This window comes from Chinchilla lanigera, unplaced genomic scaffold (assembly GCF_000276665.1).
Source record: "Chinchilla lanigera isolate Chin_1 unplaced genomic scaffold, ChiLan1.0 scaffold00096, whole genome shotgun sequence".
NCBI classification, from domain to species: Eukaryota; Metazoa; Chordata; class Mammalia; order Rodentia; family Chinchillidae; genus Chinchilla; species Chinchilla lanigera.
Window position 1 is genome coordinate 8174299 of NW_004955497.1, and position 20262 is coordinate 8194560.

Genomic DNA, 20262 nt, shown 5'->3' on the forward strand with positions numbered 1-20262 from the left:
TAGAAGCACAGCAGTTCTTAAAGAATGTGAAAAATATTCTACTTTAGAGTTAAAATTTTAAGTAAAACATGAAATACTTTCAGTGAATATAACTATACATGTATACTCGTGTGCATGCATGTGTATATGTGCGTGTATTTGGTCTTTGTATTTGTACATCTTTGTTCTGTACGTGTTTCTTCAGTGAGTCAGCCTGTCTGTGAAGTTGACATCAGTAGCTTTTTCATTAATCAAGTAGGCCAGTGTGTAGTCCATGGGGTGTTTTTTAATGTGCATAAGAATTACAAGATCAGATTCCAGGACTAGACTCTTGGCATTCTGTTGAGTAGCTGTGGGCAGGGGTTCAGGACTTTGCACCTTTGGTAAGTCTGTTAAAGACTGGGCTACAAGTGATGCAAAGAGATACGATTTTAAGATGCATTGCTTAGTTTTGGAGGCATGAGCATGGAACAAAGAGGATCACCTTTCAATTTTAAAGGTAAAAGAACAAAAACGTTAACAGACGCAGACATTTACAAAATAACACAAAAACAATACAAGCAATACAGAATTTCAGACAAGGTGATAGGAAATTAACAATGGTTGTATCACATATTGGTATCTTCAAATTGGTTACTCAGAAAAACAAATATAGGCATGTAAGATTGATCAAACAATTAAATATTAACTGTGCCTTTCAATAAAGTAGTAGAAATCAGTAGTAGAACTATCTTATCCTTTGTATACATATGTATACATTTTTCCCTTCTTTTTTTCCCCTCGTCCCTATTGTTCTTTCCCTTTGAGCAGTTTCTTTCCCTTTCACAATATCTATTGTACCTTCTAGATTTTATTCACTCTTTCAGGTTCTTACACTAGTGAGACAATATGGTGTTTACACATGCTGGTCTGATTTCTTTCACTTATGAATATGGTCTCTAGTTGTGTCCATTTACCTACAAAAGCCTTGAGTTTATCTTTCTTTACAGCTGAGTAGTATTCCATTATATAAAAATACCACAGCTTTTTTATCCATTCCTCAGTTGATAGACATTTGGGTTGCTTCCAAAATTTAGCAATTACAAATTGTGTTGCTATAAACATGGGTGCACATATATCGCTGTGATATGACGTTTTCAGTTCTTTTGGAAAAATATTCAAAAAGGGAACAGCTGGATTGAATGGGATCTCCAATCCTAGGTTCCTGAGGAATCTCCAAACTGATTTCCACAGTGGTTTCACCAGTCTACACTCCCAACAACAGTGGAGAAGGGCTCCTTTTTCCCCACAGCCTCTCCAGCTTTTGTTATTGGTTGATTTCTTTCTTTCTTTTTGATTTCTTGATGATAGCCATTCATTCTAATGTGAGATGGAATCTCAGTGTTGTTTTAATTTGCATTTCTCAAATGACTAATGATATTGAACATTTTTTCGTGTATTTATTTGCCAGTTGTATTTCTTTATCTGAGAAGTGTGTATTTAGCTCAGATGCACATTTTTTAACTGGGTCTTTGAATTTGGGGGGGGGGCTGATGTTTTTTAGTTCTTTGTATATTCTAGATAGATGTCCTTTGTCCAAGGTACAGTTGGATAAAATTTTTTTCCCAATTTGTGGGTTTTCTTTTTACCCTGCTGGTGATTTCTTTAGATGTGCAAAAACTTTTCAATAAGATGAGATCCCAGTTGTTGATTCTTTGAAGTATTTCCCATGCATAAACTCTCTGCCTACCCCTGTACCTTCAAGATTCTTACCTGCTTTCTCTTCTAGTAGATTTAGTGTTTCTGTTTTAATGTTTAGATCTGTGCAAATGGGATCACTTCCGTTTACTCTCCGGTTGTAGCTGTTCCTCTCATATTTTAGGTCAGGTCCTTCACAGTACTCAAGTGTCAGAGCCAAATTAAAGCCGTGACATATCCAGTAAATATGAAATCTTCATACGAGGTTGGCAATCTGCCATGCCATGCCATTTTCAGGCATTTGTGCTTTCAAGCATGATTTTATGATTCGTCTGTTAAGTGCCTGACAATGAGAGGCCAGGCTTAGTTATTCAAATTATTTTAGCAGCAAGTGTCCATCATGCACTACACATTTTAATGGGATGAAAATACAACTGGTGCAGTGTAAGAGTCAGGATTCTGCTGCTAGTAGATTATAGCCTGTCTGGGGTGTTCCGCTGGGAATGAGCCCACCGATGGAGCCTGAATAAGGAGGAGCAGCGTCGTTGGGAACAGACTGGATTTCCCCACGGTGATGTTCCGGGGAGGGCTGGGGACACTAGCATGAAAGGCTCTTGCGTGCTCAGCTGCTGCAGGTCTTTGTAATTGCGCTTCTCTTGTGATTTTCTTGATGAATGAGCCAAAGTAGTCTTTCAAAAACAAAACTAGAGAAAAACCAGCTGAGGCCTTTAGAGAACTCTGCCTAGAGTTTGGAGTCCTATTTCTGTCCATTTTAAAAGAGAGTGGCATGTTTTTAGGGTTCCTCATATGTCTTTAAAGGTCAAGGGTACGCAAGGGGCCAGAGGTCCACTGCCAGTATGTTTAATTTGTTATGAGGAAGGTTCTAGTGCCTCCTCAGGTCGGTGATTCTGATGCTCATTGGTGAGGAGCCACTTGCTCTGCCTGGAAGTGCACGTGTACACTGCATTCTGTCTGCTAGAAGACAATGCCACTGTTTTGCCTGCAGTTTACTGCATGATCTGATTGTTTTGACCTTGTTTCAGTTTAAATGTCAGTTGAAACCATAGCTCACCATAAGCTGTGTGGCGTTTTTGCCTGCTGCTGAAATCTAGATGATTGAAGGATCACGTTCCTGGATTTCAGACACCTAGCTGGTAAGCACAGATGCTTCTAGAAGTGTTCGGGGAGACAGTACCAGCATCGAAGACCTGTGTGCTGCTGCCAGCTTCTTGACTTGTGGCTTTTAAGCCTTTTCTGATGGGTCCTTGTGGCTTCTATGCTTCTTGGGTACCTGAAACTATGGAATAGAAGTTCTGTGCACTAAAATAATACGGCAATTGAGACTTGATTTTTTTAAAGCCAGATTTTAAATGTTATTTGGAAGTGATTTCAGGTAAATGCTTAGTTAATTATAAACTCCCTTTTTGTAGTTACCTGATTTAAAAGATGGCTTTATATAAAATTTACAGCCTATAAAGATGGCTTTATTTATGCGTGTATTATATTGATATATATTTATATATTATATATGTGTATGTTTACATTTATTTATTTATTTATTTAGAGAATAGTTTTTAGGTAAAGTATAGGTAATTTTAACTTTCATTGTAATAGTTTTATTTTTTTACCTTAAAGAGAAAAAAATAACAACAAAGATAAAAACAAAACAGCACAAAAACAATAAAAATGATACAGAATTTCAAAACAAAATGATAGGATATTAACAGTGGTTTTTATATTACATATTGTTATCTTCAACAAAGTTGCTCAGATTACCGGATGTAAGAATGCAAGATTGATCAAACCATGATAGAGAATAAAAAATAATAAAAAACATTAGAAACAGTACAGAGTTTCACTACACAAGATGGTAGGAATTCAAGAATGGTTGTTACACTGCATATTGTTGTCTTCAAATTAGTTATTCAGATTACCAGATATAAGCATGCAAAATTGGTCAAAAAAAGATTTAAGCATTTACTGTTCCTTTCAATAAACCAAAAGACACCAGCAGTTCAATTATGCCAGCTATCCTTGTATATATATGTATTTATGTATAAATATTATTTATATTTAATTTAGCCTTTACTTGGGTTTGAGAACTGGACCATTTCCTCTGTTTTGCGTGATTTGACAAAAGGACACCCTTCCAGATGTGACTTCCATGTCTGCATGTCAAAGTTGCTCATCCTCCTTGAGATACGTATTTAATAATTTATTACAAGGATTGAAATTGTAAAATGAATTTTAAAATTCAGATAAAGGTTTTAAGGGCAGCAGTGGGATCATGAATAAATCAAAATGCAACATCTTACATCTACCTGAAGTAAATGTGTAAGTTACATAAATAATTCTTAAATCCATGCAAGACCATGAAACCATAAAAAAGTTTTAAATCACATCCAGTATATTTCAGTGGTAGTTGGTGGACATGGGAGGGCAGGATGCTGGTGCAAGGAATGAGAGTCGTTCTAATTTTGTGCAAAGTTACCAAAAACAGAGACATTTTTAGCCTTTAAAAGACCTTTGCTCCTGATAGTAAGCAAATGCTCCAGCACTGTTCCTACTTGATTAACCTTGTTTGTGGCTCAAGCTCTCTGGCATATGCTACCTACACTTTCTTGTTCTTCTCCTCACATATTTGATTGAATACAATTTTAAAATTTAAGTAGTATTATAAAAAAAATCTGGGGCAGGGGGACTGTATTGACCTATACCACAAAGTGAGAGTTCTGGACCACTTGATGTGCTAGGGATACATTTATACATAATATGTAAACATGCATTTATATCTAAAATGTAAATATATACCCATATAATACACAATGGCAAAGTGTCATTCAAAATGTCAATAAATCTCTGAAGCAGAGTTTAATTGCTGATTTTATGTTTTTTCCCAAATATTACTTTGAGTTGCTTACAGCAAATCCAATGGGAGGCAAAGTGAAAGTCTTTTATACTAGAAGACCCATGTATTTTTGTTCTAGTGTAACTCTTAATCAATTCATGTGGGTTTTCTTTGATAGTAAGGCAGTAATACTGAAAACTCCTATATCATGCAGAGAGGGTGGTGTTTTCTTGGATGAAGGTTGGACAGTGTGATTCCTTCCAGACATTGTGAGGTCGGCCCCTTTCACACCTGTGTCGCAGTGCACTGATTTGCCAGTGGCAGACTGTTGCAAATCCTGTTCTTTGTCCTAAAATACTGGTGCAAGGGCCCAGGGGAGTGGTTATCCTGCTGAACTTCTGCTGCACGACTCACTTCAAAGGTGCATGTTGTTTGCTCACACTCCGGGGCCCTGGCAGCTTGCTTCTGGGACAGTGATGATCTTTGACAGAATCGCTGAGAAGAACAGCACTGGAAGACAACTGCATAATCTCTTGCCTGCTTCTAAGGCATTCAAAGCACTTTCTGTTCATAGTATTCACCTTTATCTGCTTCTGCTAGAGATAAATAGATTATAAGCCATCTTTAAAGAAAATGAAGGAGAGGATATAGGTGTCAGAGAAAGTTTTCTCTCAAATTAAGAACCTAGAAGATTTTGGAGGTGCATTTTAGCCCATTTAGGTGAGAATTCACATTGTGGCTTGATAGTGGGTCATGTTACAATGGTCTTATCCTTCCTGATACGTTCCTCTGCCTGTCTTTTTGCGTTGGACCTTTATTTCTGTGGTGACTAAGCTTTCACTCTGAGGTACTGGAAGGTCCATATTGTGCACACCGGTGGCTTTCTGTTCATGTGTGCCAGAGGCTAGTGAGTGACTCTTGTCTTACCGGGTTGGAGCTGCAGGAGTAGAAAAGGACGAGTCATGCATGGTGGTGTGATTCAGGCTCTGGCCTACCTGCCCAGGATTTCCTAGTGCTGGGCTTATTGCTGCTTAAATCGCTCCTTTTACCAAGCTTTTCATTAGCAGACTCAGGTCTTGTGAAGGGAAGGACCAAATCTGCATCCTGTCTTGGTTACTTTTCTCTCATTGCTGGGACAAAATACCTGACACCCAAAATTAGGGAAGGAAAGGTTTATTTTGCTCACAGTTTGTGGAGTTTAGTCCAACTGGCTCTGAGGCAGAGTGGCACATGGCAGAGGGCAATAATTCATGGCAATAGAAAACAGCAAAAGCAACAAGAGCAGAAAGGGAGGAGCAGAGAACAAGCCCCTTTCCCCTCCTCATATTGTATGCAGGCTGCCCACCTCAGGGAGGGTGTAGCACTCACACCCATAATCCCAGCGCTGGACCATGGATCAATCCCAAACTTTAGAAGTCCACCCCATGACTGCCTGTGGCTTTGGGGGGATATCTAGACGCAAACCATAACACATCCTTAGTTTCTCAGGTTTTAGGGACCAGTTAATCCTGGGAAGAATACCCCAAATTTAATTTTACGTATTTATTTAATATATTTTATTTTAATGGGCACATAATGGTACATGTGCAGTGTGGTATTTCAATACACGTGTACAGTGCATAGTGATTAGATCAGGGTAAGTATATATAGATCATCTCAACATTTTTTGTCTCTCTGTATTGGGGCCATTTAAAAATTTTCCCTACTAGGTATTCTGAAATGTGCAGGTATTTGCTGTCATCTCTTGCTATAGAACATTTGAAGTTATTCCCCCTACCAGCTGTACCCTTGCAGGTGTTACCCATTTATCCCCTACCTGAAATTTCATTTTGATAACCAAGTAAGTGTCTTAAGATATTGTCAGTTATCAACCACCACCATCACTGTGATTTTCTTACTTTTTTGCCCATAAGAAGCTCATAAAAAAGAAGCATTCTATTCCAGAAAAGTAGAACTATTATCTCAGAAATGAAAGAGAAACAAATTTAGCTTTATGAAAAGATCATTGAATGTCATCATTTATTATTACTATTATTTCACCATAGGCTGAAGTAGAAACATTTTGTTTCATTTCAGTGATTTGGAATATTTGGCTGGGTGATCTCTGGGACTCCTGCTGGTGTCTCCATCCCATGACTTGTGTGAATAATACTTTTGCTTTCCCATTGCTCTTGGCTGCAAGAAGAAAGGAGGAGGTTAGTGCACATGTAGTTGGTATCCAGGATGCTGGCAGAAACCTCTCTGGGATTTCTTTCCAAACTACCCAGCTGTAATGTTTATACAGTGTTGATCTGGTCATCAGCAAAGCAGCTGAAATCCTTCTCAAAGGCAAGAAACCTTCGCAGGGGTTGAAGAGCTCTTAGAATCCTAGCTGGCTTCTACTCCATTGCTGGCTGCATCAAGTTCTCTTAACTTGCCCTGGTTTTGGAGTCCTCAGAGCTCAGTAATTAAAGCAAGCTCTCCCAGTTCCTAACGAATTTGACTGGATGGCTAATTGTCCAGGTGACTTCATGCTGACATTGATCATGGTGCCCTTTCAAAGCTATGAAACTGCAGTTCATTTTAACTGGTCCTTAAAGTAATTCTGTAGTGGCTGGATTTTGGTCCATTGGTAAATCATTATGAAGACTTTTCTTTGCAATTCGTAAAGCTTTGTGAAGAATAAGTACCAAAACAAAAAAACCGAGGGAGCATATCTCACTATTTTATGTGTCTCTTCCCTACCTCCCTGCCACCCTCCCTCCAGCTTGATAGTAGGGACTGAACCAGGTATGCTCTACCATTCAGCTACATTCCCAATCTTTTTACTTTTATTTTTGATGTTGAGACAGAGTTTTGCTAAGTTGTTCAGGCTGGCTCTGAATTTGAGGTCCTCCTGCCTCAGCCTCCTGAATAGCTAGGATTATAGGCACAAGCCATAATGCTCAGCCTATTTGTCTGTTTTCTGTATATTACAGAGACCACTTTACTTCTCATCATGTATTTAAATTCCTTAAAAGTGGATTGATACAAACTCTTAATTTCTTCATACCTGTGGGTAGATACAGGGAATATTATTAGATTGAAAAATTAATGAAATTTTTGCTTTTTAAAAGCTGAAGTGTTGAGGAGGACACCACACGAAATGTCTTTTATTGTTTGAGTAGTAGTGAGACAAAAACAGTCTCGATGTTATTTCCGTTATCCCAATGGTTGGAAAAAATGCCTTCTGTGGGATGTGAGAAAGGAACGCTGGCTGGAGTAAAGCTCCACATTATCACCTCTCCAGTGTCTTCCTCATGAGGTTCTGCTTGGGCTGCACACCGTCTCCTCATGTTCACTGTCCCTGGTTATTGGCATCTGTGCCACTGGTAGTGATTAAACCTGTTGATTAGTTGGGATGTGTTGTGTTTGGTTCTATTTGTAATTGGTCAGGGATAGTGGTAGGAAGCATAGGAGTTTATAGGCACAGCGTATGGGCTAGACAGCGGGATGTTTTGGGAGCAGAAGCTGGCAGTGGAAGAACTGTGGAGATGTACTTTGCCTAAGTTTTGGGAAGACCCATAGAGTCATTGGATTAGTTGCTTTTCTGAGAGGGGAAAATAGGTTACTGTGAAATCCTGCCCTCTGAGTTTCTACCCAGTTGTTAAGTTTTTGGTCTCTGCACAGCTTGTGCATGGAAGGAGTTCTGCTTCTATATAATTTATGTCATACTTTCAATCATGTTCTAATTGATTTTGACAGCAAAAGAGCAAATTTTAGCACATCATTGTCAAATATCTACCAAATTTTTCACAGGTCCAATCCACTGAACCGGTTGTTGTGATATAAGTGATATGTTCTCAGCCAATATTAATGATTAATGGGTATGTGTTAGGCATGCAGTCCATGTGACAAATACTGTCACTTTCTTTGTCTTAATTCTTATAACTTCATGACATATAAATGACAGGGCACAGGAAACAAAGGAGGTAGCCCTAAGGTTCTCAAACCCACAAGCCTCTTTGATCCCCTTACGTTAGTTCAGCTATGTGGAAGGTTTGTGTAAGGGAGAGGTGAAAGAAAAAACCTTAAGCCATCGACTGTGTTCGTGTTATAAAGAGCTCTTCATAGCAGGTGTGATGTTTGGATTTTATTCTGTCGGTTATGGTGGCTTTGGGAGGTTTTCGAATAGAGATATTAAGCAGTGAACACTTGTTCTAAGGACAGGCGAGAAACAGAAGAATGAGAGAAATTATAGAGGGTGTCTGTCTGAATGAGATTTATATTTATTTAGTCAATAAATAGAATGCTAAAAAAATAGAGTGCTTACTATATGCAATCTGTTGATCACTTAGGATATAGTGGTGAGCGTGAAAGACAAAATCCCTATACTCATGGAATTTGTATTTTAGTAGTAAGAGTCAGCCCTTAACAAATACACATCTGGAAATGCAATTTTATGTAGTTATAACTGGTATTAAGAAAATATAGCAGGGCTGGGCAAATGACCATCAACCGAGGACTGAATAAAAAAGATGTATTTTCTTAATATAATAGAGTACTACTCAGCCATAATGAAGGATAAACTGGAGACTTTTATAGGCAAATGGATGCAACTCAAGATCATACTCATAAGTGAAATAAACCCATATGTATAAACATTGTATTGTCTCACTAGTGTGAGAAACTGAACAAGTAAGTAAGACCCAAAATGTATAATAGCTATGATGAATTGGGAAGAAACTGTTCAAAAGAAAAGACAAACTGTGATTGGGGAAAGGGGAAAGAAAGGGAAAAAGAAAAAAATTTATTTATACACAAGATAGTTAAGATAGTTATGTAGCTAGTTTCTCTTAGTTTACTGAAAAGACAGGTTTGTGCTAACATTGTTTGGACAAGATATCATGCCTGTATCTTGTATGCTGAGTAACTACTGTGAAGACAACAGTACCCAATGTATTAATGATTGTAAGTCTCTTACTAATTGTTTTGAAACTCCTTTTTATTGTCATTTTTTAATTTTTTCCTCTTTAACATAAAAAATATAACAAGCGAAGGAGATAGGGATGATTGCCAAAATGGGTTGCTTTAGAGTAGTTAGGAAAGTTCTCTATAGAGGTGACATCTGTCTAGGAACCTGCATAATATGAAAGAGCCCACCCATGGTGGCTTATATCTAGATATCCCCCTGCCAAAGCCTCAGGCACTCATAAGGTGGGTGTTTTGAGAGGTGGCTGGATCATGGGTGTGTGATACTGGATTAAGGATGTGATAATTGGATTAGTCCACTGATTTGTTTAGCATAGTTCTAGGTGTGGATGATGGAAAGGCCCACTTTGGGTGTGGGTGATACTAACCAATAGACTTGTAGCCTGGATGAAATAAAAAGAGAAAGGGAGGTGCACTGCTTTTTGCCTGCTCTGCCATGGACTGTTTCTTCTGTATCATGCCTCTTTGCTATGCCTTTGAGCCGGCCAACTATGGGCTGAAATTTCCAAAATAAACCTTTCCTTCTTTAACTTTGGGTGTTAGGTACTTCATCCCAGCAACAAGAAGAGTAACCACCATTCCATCATATCAGGGGAGGAAAAGATCAGGTAGAGATAAGAGCAGGAGTTAAGGCTGTTTGGTGGGATAAAGAACCCACACAGAGACCATTGGATCTGAAACAGGAGAGAGTGTAGAGGGATAAGGGTGAGGGATAGGCAGGGGCTAGATCATATTGGCTTAGTACATCATGCTTAAAAGTGTATTCCACTGGTGAAAAGATGCAGGAGAGTTTTAGGGAGGGAAGGGAGCTTGTAAGTTGACTCATGTTTTGCCAAGATCCCCATGATATATGTAGGAAGTAGACTGTCAATTGCCACATCAGGGGACTCCCATAAAGAGACCCGGGTCAGAGATGAGAGGTGTGTACTCTTGCAATAGCTAGGGAGGTGATGAACTTGAAATGTATTCTGAAGAATATGTTGATGACTCAAGGGGAATGTGAGGGGAAGAGAAGAACTGAGGAGTACTGCTGGGTTTTTGCCTTCAAACATTGGGTAGATGTGATGACCTTTATTTAGTGGAGAGGCTTGGAGGATAATAGGTTGGAGGGAGACACCCTATGTTCTGTTTTGGGTAGGTTAAGTTTGAGGGCCACATTAGGCATCTGGGGGAATCTGAGTTGTTTTGGGGGATCTCTCAGACATAAGAGTATTTGAATAGGTAATGGCTGAGAATTTTCCAAATCTGATGAATGACATCCTAGACTCAAGAAACCCTCTACACTCCAAATACATATTTCCTTCCAAGGAATAAATAGTAAAAGGAACAGTGGACTTCTTAAGAGAAATGACAAAAGCCAGCCAACAGTGAAAGGTCTTTCCTACTGAAGTAAAACAACTACTACATTGAAAACTTACATCCAAAACCGTGGGATAAATGAAGAGATTTTCATTTTAGAGCCGAAAGGAAGTATGAGCTGTAGAAGAGAATAACATATTTTACTGATACAGCTTTATGTTCTTGTACATGTCACGAGGAAACATTGCCGGCTTTCCAAGAGTGTTTTGGGAACATCGTGTTTCCTTCCTTTGCCTGGTGTTTTTTTCTCGCCTGTTTTCTTAGTTAATCCATGCTCATCATTTAAAGAGAAGCATAAATGCCACACCCTGTAGAGGCATCAAGTCTGTAGTGTATCAAAGTCTTCTTTGATATCCTATTTGTTTGGAACGCGATTAAGTCTTACTGTAAAGGGTGTCATAAATATCAAATATGATTTACTAGACTATTCTACCACAGAGGGTGGGGAGGTTATTATCACATGAAAATATCTGTGATCTGACAGCATATAAAATTAGCTCCCGCTCACACTTTTTACCTGAACACTAGCATTCATCCTGTCAGTGTGTTGTATCTATTAATCTCTTAAGGCTGAGCACATTGTTCCAAAGTAAAATCACATATGTTGCCATCTGCACAGTGTCTTGAATTTGATGACAGTGAGGTTGAATGACCAGAAGCCCATGCAGCTGTAACGACCAGGAGAAATTGGGCAAAGGTCTGTAGTTCATAATCAAAGGTTACAAAATGGGAAAGGACCTGTAACAAACCTTAATTTGGAAGTAAAAGAATTGCAAATATGTTTTGAAAAATTGATTATCTTACAAATTCACCCATCATCATTGTAATTCTGTAATAGTTCAAAGTGACAATAAAAACTTGATACCATTGCTAGTGTTCGGGGGAAGATGTGATCTGCTCTTCTAAATCAGTACTCAACTCATACTTTTTAAGGATGACATCTTTAAATATTAGATGAAATAAATTCATTTTCGTTTACCTTTTCAAGATAAATTATCCAGTTTATTGAATGTTGTCTAATTTACACAATACTTAAAGGTTTAGTATAATGGGAGTCATTTATTTTCTCTCATGGTTATCCAGGAGTTCAGGAAGGACTTGGCTACATAGCTGTCTTTTGGGGTGTTTCAGACATTTGTGGTTGTATACTAACTGAGGCAGTAGCCCTCCGAGGGTGTGACCAGCCCGCAGCGGCCCGTGCATGTGTCTGGCTTTGGGTCTCGGTTACGCTTTACTTGTGAGTCCTTCTGGGAGGCTGTTTGAGTGTCCTTGCGGCATGGTTGTTGCCTTCCCCTGAGCAAGTTATACAGGAGGCCGAGACGGAAGCTGCAGTGCCTCTCGTGGTCTAGCATCAGAAGTCACAGACTGTTATTTGCATCTATCACTGGTCGCAGAAGCCCAACCCTGGTTCACTATGGTGTGGAACTACATAAGAACAAGAGCATGAGAAATCATAGGTCATTTCAGACAGTCTTGGGAATTGGATATCATGTAAATGATTTTTTCTTGTTTCTAACTTGTTCTGAAAATTTTAAGTTAAATTTAAAATTTGGGGCCTTGATTTGGTATCAGTTATCTTGAGATAAATAGAACCTTCCAATCATTCTTTCATTGACATTCTTACCATGTGTATTAGTTAGCTTTCTGTCATGATGACAAAATACATGAAGTAATTAGTTTATAAAGAGAAATGGTTGACTTTGATTCACTGTTACGGAGGGTCCATTCGATAATCAATTGGTCCCTTTGCTTTGCACTGGGGTTAGGCAGCATATCATGGTGGGAATGTCTCTAATGACCTAAAGGCCTCCCACTAGGCCTCAGCGCCTAAAGGTTCCACCATCTCCCAGTAGTGCCATCCTGGAGGTCAGGTGTGGAACACGTGGAGCTTTGGTGACATTTAAGACCAAACTATAGCACCGCGTTTGTGATTCACATTATATATGAGTTGTTTTGTTGTTTATCTCTCAAGACAGTGTCTTACAAAGTCAGGGTCCAGTTTACCACCACTAACTAATATAATCCTTGGGACGTACTAGGTGCTTGGGTCAAATGTATTAAATGAATGCATAAATGAACACAGTAGATGCTATTTTTCGTTAGAGGAGCTCCAAACTTAGATTAAATACAGTCGTTTTTATTTTGATTATGATCCTGAGCATGCCTTATGCTGCTGTTGTAGTAAGCCTGTCTATTGAGTGTTCTGTATTCATATTAATGTTTATTTTATAAAGGATTAACTTCGTCTGGGCTATTGTGGAAAGGAAAAAAAATAAGTAATATAGGATTGATAATACATTTTAGCTTCTTCCCAGGGAGAAAATCGTTCAGCTGAATTTTTCCTCCAAATCTGCTTTTTATTTAGATGTGTTTGAGTCAGTTACATGCATGTTTTATTTTTAAATGGGTGGTTGGTAAAAAATGCATTAACATTTTAAAATAGCAACTAAATATACAAAAATATAGCTTATAAAATGCCATAAGTGTTTTAAAACATCCAGCTGCAGAATTCTTAATTTACCAATACATCTATGGAACCTGAAGCTCAGTATTTCATAAACATACTCTTGAGGGAGTTACAGTAGCTAGTAAATAAAGCCAAAAGGGTTAAACTGCATGACTGGACTGAAGGGCCGCCTTTCCTGGCCAGGATCTGTGAAGGAGGCAGCAGTCACCAAGGATGCTCTCTTGGGAGACCAGGCTGTCACCAGCAGGGACTTGTTAACACTGGCCACCCTGCCCGTGCCAGCATTGATTACTTGGTGTTACTTAAGAATGTGGATGTTTACCTCGGTACTTTGGAGTGAGTAAGGAAGATAAAATTGTGTAAGTTAAAAAGTAGTTTCGGTTCATTGACATTAAGGATATACCAATAAGATAGAATTTATTCTTATTAAAAGTATTTATAAGCATTAAAGTGATTATTTTGTAAGCTTGCTATTTGTAGTGTAAAATTTATTTTATTCGAAACTTGTGTTTATTAAAACCTGTTATTTTTTTATTTGTTTTTCTCCAGTACCAGGAATTGAACTCACGACCTGGCGCTTGCCGGGCAGGCGCTGTGCCACTGAGCTAGATCCCCAGCCCCTAAAACCTGTTATTTTTTTAAACTTAAAAATTGATGAGACTTGGGGCTGGGAAGGCAGCTGAGGGGAAGGGGATTTGTTTAGCATGTGTGAGACCGTGTGGTTGATCCCCAGGACCACCCTTGCCCAATCATGAGACTTGAACATGTGTTATAGTACCCCAAATTCTGTGGCTGCCTGCACATTGTCATTTTGGAGTGCTGCTATTTAAGTGGTTTAGCTAATAGCTAAAATATGACTCATTCTGAGGAGAGTTCAGTACCTTTAATCTTTCCCCCTGGTCTCTGCCTTTCTTCTTCTTGGCAGTTGTTTTCTGAGCGTTACTGTACAGATTCCTTGCTCAGTCCCTGTTCCAGACAGAGGGACACTCTGAAGTTGCCAGTAAATATTTATTAATTTGCTCTTGAATCTTCTGGTTTCATTTATCAAGTTCAATCATTACTTTTATTTCTCGAGAGATGAACATTTATACATTTTTTCATTACTTACTATTATCTTATCTTTAAATGCAATGAAAAACCCGTATTTAAATAGCCTCTTATTGCCAGGTGTGGTGGCACATGCCTATAATCCCAGCACTCAGGAGGCTGGGGCTGGAGGATCGTTGTGAGTTCGAGACCAGCATGGGGTACATAAGTGAATTCAAGGCCAGCCAGAACTACGCAGCGAGAAGGGATTAAGGTGGTTTTCTTGAGACCTCGTTCTTGTAAAGGTGAATTGTTATGAAGGAGCAAGACTGGGGTCGCACCTCACTTTTGGGCTCTGTGTCTTATCATGTGCTCCCTCCTGTCCTGGTGATATTTGCTATGATGTAATGTAGCTGTGAGAGCTCTCACCAGGGCTATCACTATTGTATTTGCACTCAGCCTTCCAAACTGTGAGCTAAACAAACCTGCATTCTTTATATTTTACACAGCTTCAGTTATTTTGTGGTAGTAACAGAAAGTGGACTAATGCACTGTATAAACCCTTCACCCCTTTTCAATTTCATGTTCACATGCCTTTGTCTTGTTAGTTCCAATGGGGAACTTCACAGTTTAGAACCTGAATCTAAGGCCAGAGTGTCAAGAGTAGAACAGAGTGTTGGGGATCTCATTTTACTTCTTAGAGTGTATGTTGCCATGGTTGCCAGGAGACTTTTCCTGGCCTATTGTTTTATGTACAAGTGATAGAAAATGTTGACATTGAAAACTTGATCTGTGGGCCTTCCTTGTTTGAAAACATTTCTGAAGCATCCTTGCTGAAAATTTGATAAAGTAAATTTCTCCTGGACTGGGAATATTGCTGTGTGTGCTTGAAGAGAGTTTTCAGTGTTCTTCATCAACTAGAAGAGCCCCTTGATGATGCAGCAGAGGTCGCATACTGAGGAGAGAAAGGACTCTCTAAAACGGAGTGGAAGACTTTCCTTTTAGTATCGAGTGCCCAAACATTGACACTGTGCCTATGGGCATAGCTAAATGGTTTTCAGGGTGAGCACTTACCTGACCAGTTAAAAACAGGGGTGGGTGAATTATCTCAGATAAGGAGATCAAAGAGCAAGAAGCTGAGAATATTTGCACTGATAATATCTGAAGTGATTGATCATTAGTTTGCGGCAACAAAATAAAGCCAGGAAGGATCTGATATATTGAGAAAAGACAAACCCAGTACTTAAAACCCTTCACCGTTTCATTGTACCTTTAATCAACTTTTGCTAATATTTTATTTCACCAGCATTCAGTCTTTCTGTTTTGACTGACATGTTTTTATTAATAATATTATTTAAGGAAAAATCAGTATGCATCATGCTTAACTCACAACACACCAACTCTGAAAAATACAGAGAAAATTACGGTGAGGGAAATGAAATCTCATTTCTTTCTTGACTACTGGTTATTATTTTCTATTTGCTAATTACTTGAAGCTAATTAAGGAAAAATAAAATGTATTTTATCAAAATTAGAATAAATGTGGCAAAGTTGATCCATGGCTGTTTATGAAACAGAACAGCAAGTTAATAAAGTAAGTAGGGTTTGTTATTCTATCTTGGATTTTGTGAGATTGGAAAGCAAAATTGTAGCCCCCTGGTAAATACTCTGACATATTCATGTTGACAGCTTAGACTGGAAACATTGCATTTATGCTCCAACATCAGAGGTTAGGAAGAAATTAAAATTGAACATTGAAGATCCATGTATTTTGTAGAAGGAAGAAGAAGTCTCAATGTCAAACATACATACTTTGGGAAATTTGGGAAAATAAGTGAAAAGGAAAAAAAATCTAGTCGCCATTGGTTACACTACTTAATGATTACACAGGTAATATTTTAGTAATTTAGTGGAGATTTCATTTTTCTGAGTGTAGATTTTTCTTTTTTATTGTTTAGTGTGATTATTTTTAGAAGTTTCAGCTGTATCTGTGATTTGAAAAATGATATACACAGCTGAAGAAGAGGAAGATGACACATTCACCCGTGGTTGAAAGTGTAATATAGTCTATCGTTGAGAAAAACCTGGTAAAAGATAGAGGTCTAGAATAGACTATTGTGAGTGTAACACTCGTCCTCCATAGCTGTGGGTTCTACATCTATGGTGTCAACTTACAGTAGATCAAAAATGTTTGAAAAAACTAGTTTGTTCTGAACATGCATAATTCTCTAAACAGTATAACACAAGTACAGTAACTACAGAGCATTTACATTATATTTGGTATTAGATTATGTTAATTTAGAGATGATTTAAAGTATATAGGAAGATATTCATTTGCTGTCTACAAATATTACATCATTTTATTTAAGTGCTTTCATATTGGCAGATTTTGGCATTCTCAGGTGGCCCACTGTAATTTTTTAGGATTAGGTCTTTTTGATGAATTATGTGTGTACATATGAAGTGCATGTAGAGGTAAAAGAGACCTAGAAGAGCTAGGGGAATTTGGAAAGAATATAGTTGAGGGACTTGAACTACTGAGTATGACTCTGGCCTAAAGACAGATATCAAGATCAATGAAACAGAAATAAGACAACACTTTTATAGTCACTTGGTTTAGACAAAAGTCCTGAAGTATTTTAATGGAGAAAAGATAATCTTTTCAGTAAATGGTACTGGAAACAGTTGGATACCTATATGCAAAACAGTAGACTCCTACACCAAAAATATCTCATCTTTAATTATGAACATAAATGTAATAGTTGGACAAATAGTCCAACCATAAAAAGTTGGACATTATGGACAAAAATGTAATAGTTAAAATTCTTAATGCCTAGAAATTCGTTAACATGTATGTGTCTGGATGGCCCCCAAAGCCTCATGTGGTCATGGGGCGCTTTTTGGAAATGGCTGACTCTAGAGTTTGTCATTGGTTGATTGTCTAGTGCTGGGATTGGAGTTGTGAGTGCTATACCTGCCTTAGGGCGGGTAGCCTGCATACAGTGTGAGGAAGGGAAAGAGGCTTGCTTCCCCTTTTGCTCTTGTTACTTTTACTGTTTTCCACCGTCATGAACTGTTGCCCCTTTGTCTTGCCACTCTGCCTTGGAACCAGCTGATTCTGGACTGAAACGTCTACAAACTGTGTGCTAAATAAACTTTCCCTTCTTTAACTTTGGGTGTCAGGTATTTTGTCTCAGCTAAGAGAGATAAGTAACTAGGACAGTGTGGGACCTTGGTTGAGGGAAGATTTCCTAGATATGACATCAGATGCATGACACATAAAAGAAAACATATTTAGGCTTTACCAAAATTAAAACTTACTCTTTTTGAAAGACACTATAAGAAAATGAAAATACAAACCATAATAAAATTCTTTTGTTCTGATAAAGAATCCTCTTGAAAAGATGAAAAGGCAATCTATAGAGTGGGAGAAAGTATTTGTAATTTCTGTAGTCAAAAATGAACGTTATGTAGAATATAGAAATAACTCTCAAAAAGTAACAAAAAATCCAATTTAAAAAGTGGTCAAAGTCATAAATAGACCTTATACGCATTTCTTTGAAAATAATATCTATATTGATGATACCTTTTAAGATATATGGCAAATAAGACTTGAAAAAAGTTCAGATCTTTAACTACTAGGGAAATAAATACTAAAACCACAGTAAAATATCATTACAGATCAGAATGGTTAAAATAAAAATAGCCAAATGCTGCTAAGAATGGATAACACACAGGTCACTGGGTTATATCTGGTGGGAGAGTGAAATAGTGCAGCCACTCGGGAGTCCAGTTTGGCAATTTTCTGCATGATTTATATGTTAAATTTAAAATATAAATAATTTAAGGAGCAAAATAAAATAAAGATGATAGGAAGCAGAGACATCGACTGTGGAGATGGGAAGCAAACCTGGCATTGGGAGTAGGCAGAAAGGAGAGGAAGGGAAGAGGAAGTAAAAAGGGTCAAACTGCAATATGTATATGGACCAATATTATATAATAATTGCACTCATTATTTATTCCAAACATATACTAAACATATAATAACTTTATTCCAAACATATAATAAAAAATTTAAAAAGGGAAATGCTGCACACCACTTTAAAAAATACTAAATATGTACTTGACCGCATGATGCTGGAATTGCACTATTAGATATTTATCCCGGGAAAATGAACCTCTACAAACTGTTGATAGGAACCTTAGTCATAATAGAAAAACAAGCTAACCTACACATAATTGATGAACAGTTAAATAACTGTGGTACATCCCTACTGGGGAATACTGTACAGCAATAAAAAGAGAAAGCTATTGATACCTGCAGTAACCTGGACAGATCTCCAGAGAATTATGCTGAATGAAAAAAAGCCATTATGAAAACATTAAATACCATGTATTCCTATTAATGCAACATTTTTGAAATCATGATGTTATAGAGATGAATTAGCGGTTGCCACACATTTAGAATGTTGAAGGGTGTGTGGCTATAAAGGAGTAGAGTGGGAGCTTTGTGATGGAGCTGTTCTGCATCTTGGTTGTAGCCAAGGATAGGATTCAAAACATGTTGCAAAACTTCAGTGAAGAGCTATTCAGCTTGACTAATCATTAGTGAAAATGCAGGTCAAAATCACAGTGATGTACAACCTCAAACCAGTTAGGATGGCAGTTAAAAAAAGAACTCTGAGGAAACAACAAGTGTTGGTGAGGATATGGGGGAATTGGAACTCTCCTGCCTTGCATTTGTGCATTGCTAATGGGAATATAAAACAGTTTAACTTGTATGGAAAGTGGTGTGAAGGTCCATCACGAGTTAAAAGTAGTGATTATATGATCCAGCAATTCTACCTACGTATGTATGCTCCAAAGAATTGAAAACAGGACCTCAAAGAGAAGTCTCTTACCTATGTTCTTGCGGCACTATTCACAGTAGCTTAAAGGTGGAAACAAAGCAAATGTCCATTGAAAGAAGAATGTAAACAGACTGTGGTATGTACATGTATATGATAGAATATTTCAGGCCAGGCGTGGTGGCGCATGCCTGTAATCCCAGCACTTGGGAGGCTGAGGCAGGGGGATCATTGCAAGTTCGAGACCAGCCTAGGCTACAAAATGAGTTCAAGGCCAGCCTGAACTGCAGAGTGAGACCCTGTCTCAAAAGACAAAAAAAAAAAAAAAAAAAAAAAAAAGGAAAAAGAATATTTCTCAATCCTAAAAATGAACATGATTATAACACATACTGAAATGTGAATAAAACTCAAAAGACAAATGCCGCATGATTCCATGGATGCAAGTGCCTGGCCCGCACACGGTCAGAGAGACATCAAGCACAATGGCTTCCAGGGGCTGGGTACAGAATCTCAGTTTTGCAAGATGGTAGGAGTTCTGTGCATGACTGGTGGTAAAGTTTGCATAACAGTGTGAATGTCCTTTGTGCATTTGAACTGTCTGCTTAAAATGTTCTAGAAGGTGTATTTTATGCTGTGTGTATTTTACCACAGGAGGAAATTGCATGCATGTGTGTGCATGCGCGCACACACACACGTGCGCACACACACACACAGAGGGGGAGGAGAGGAGAGGAGGGAAGGGGAGGAAAGAGGATGGGGGAAGAGAGAGAGATTTAAAACAGATGAAATTTGAATAAAGTTTGTAGATTTACCAGTGCAGTTTTCTCATTTGATAGTTTACTGTGGTTAGACAACGAGTTCTTATGAGGGAAATAGGGTAAAATTTACATAGAATGGATCTCCTCTTGCTTTTTACCTTACTCTGTAGATGTTATTTTGTTGTGTATATCATCTGGTAAATATTTGTGAGAAAGTTTGGTGAAGATACAGGTACTGTTTTCAACTAGATTAAAAAATGGTTTTGGCAACCAAATGATGCCAGGAACTATCAGGGAGGAGCAGACCTCCCCTCTGCTCCTCTGAGAACCTTGTCTCTCCCTTTAGCCTCT

At 38.2% G+C, this 20262-nt stretch overlaps 1 protein-coding gene across 1 annotated transcript in view; it reads left to right on the forward strand.

Moving 5' to 3' along the window:
• Positions 1–20262, forward strand: part of LOC102017681 (microtubule-associated tumor suppressor candidate 2-like) — a gene marked incomplete at its 3' end in the record, with an annotated part of 235319 nt that overhangs the window by 41579 nt on the left and 173478 nt on the right. The gene's annotated exons all lie outside the window — the stretch shown is intronic.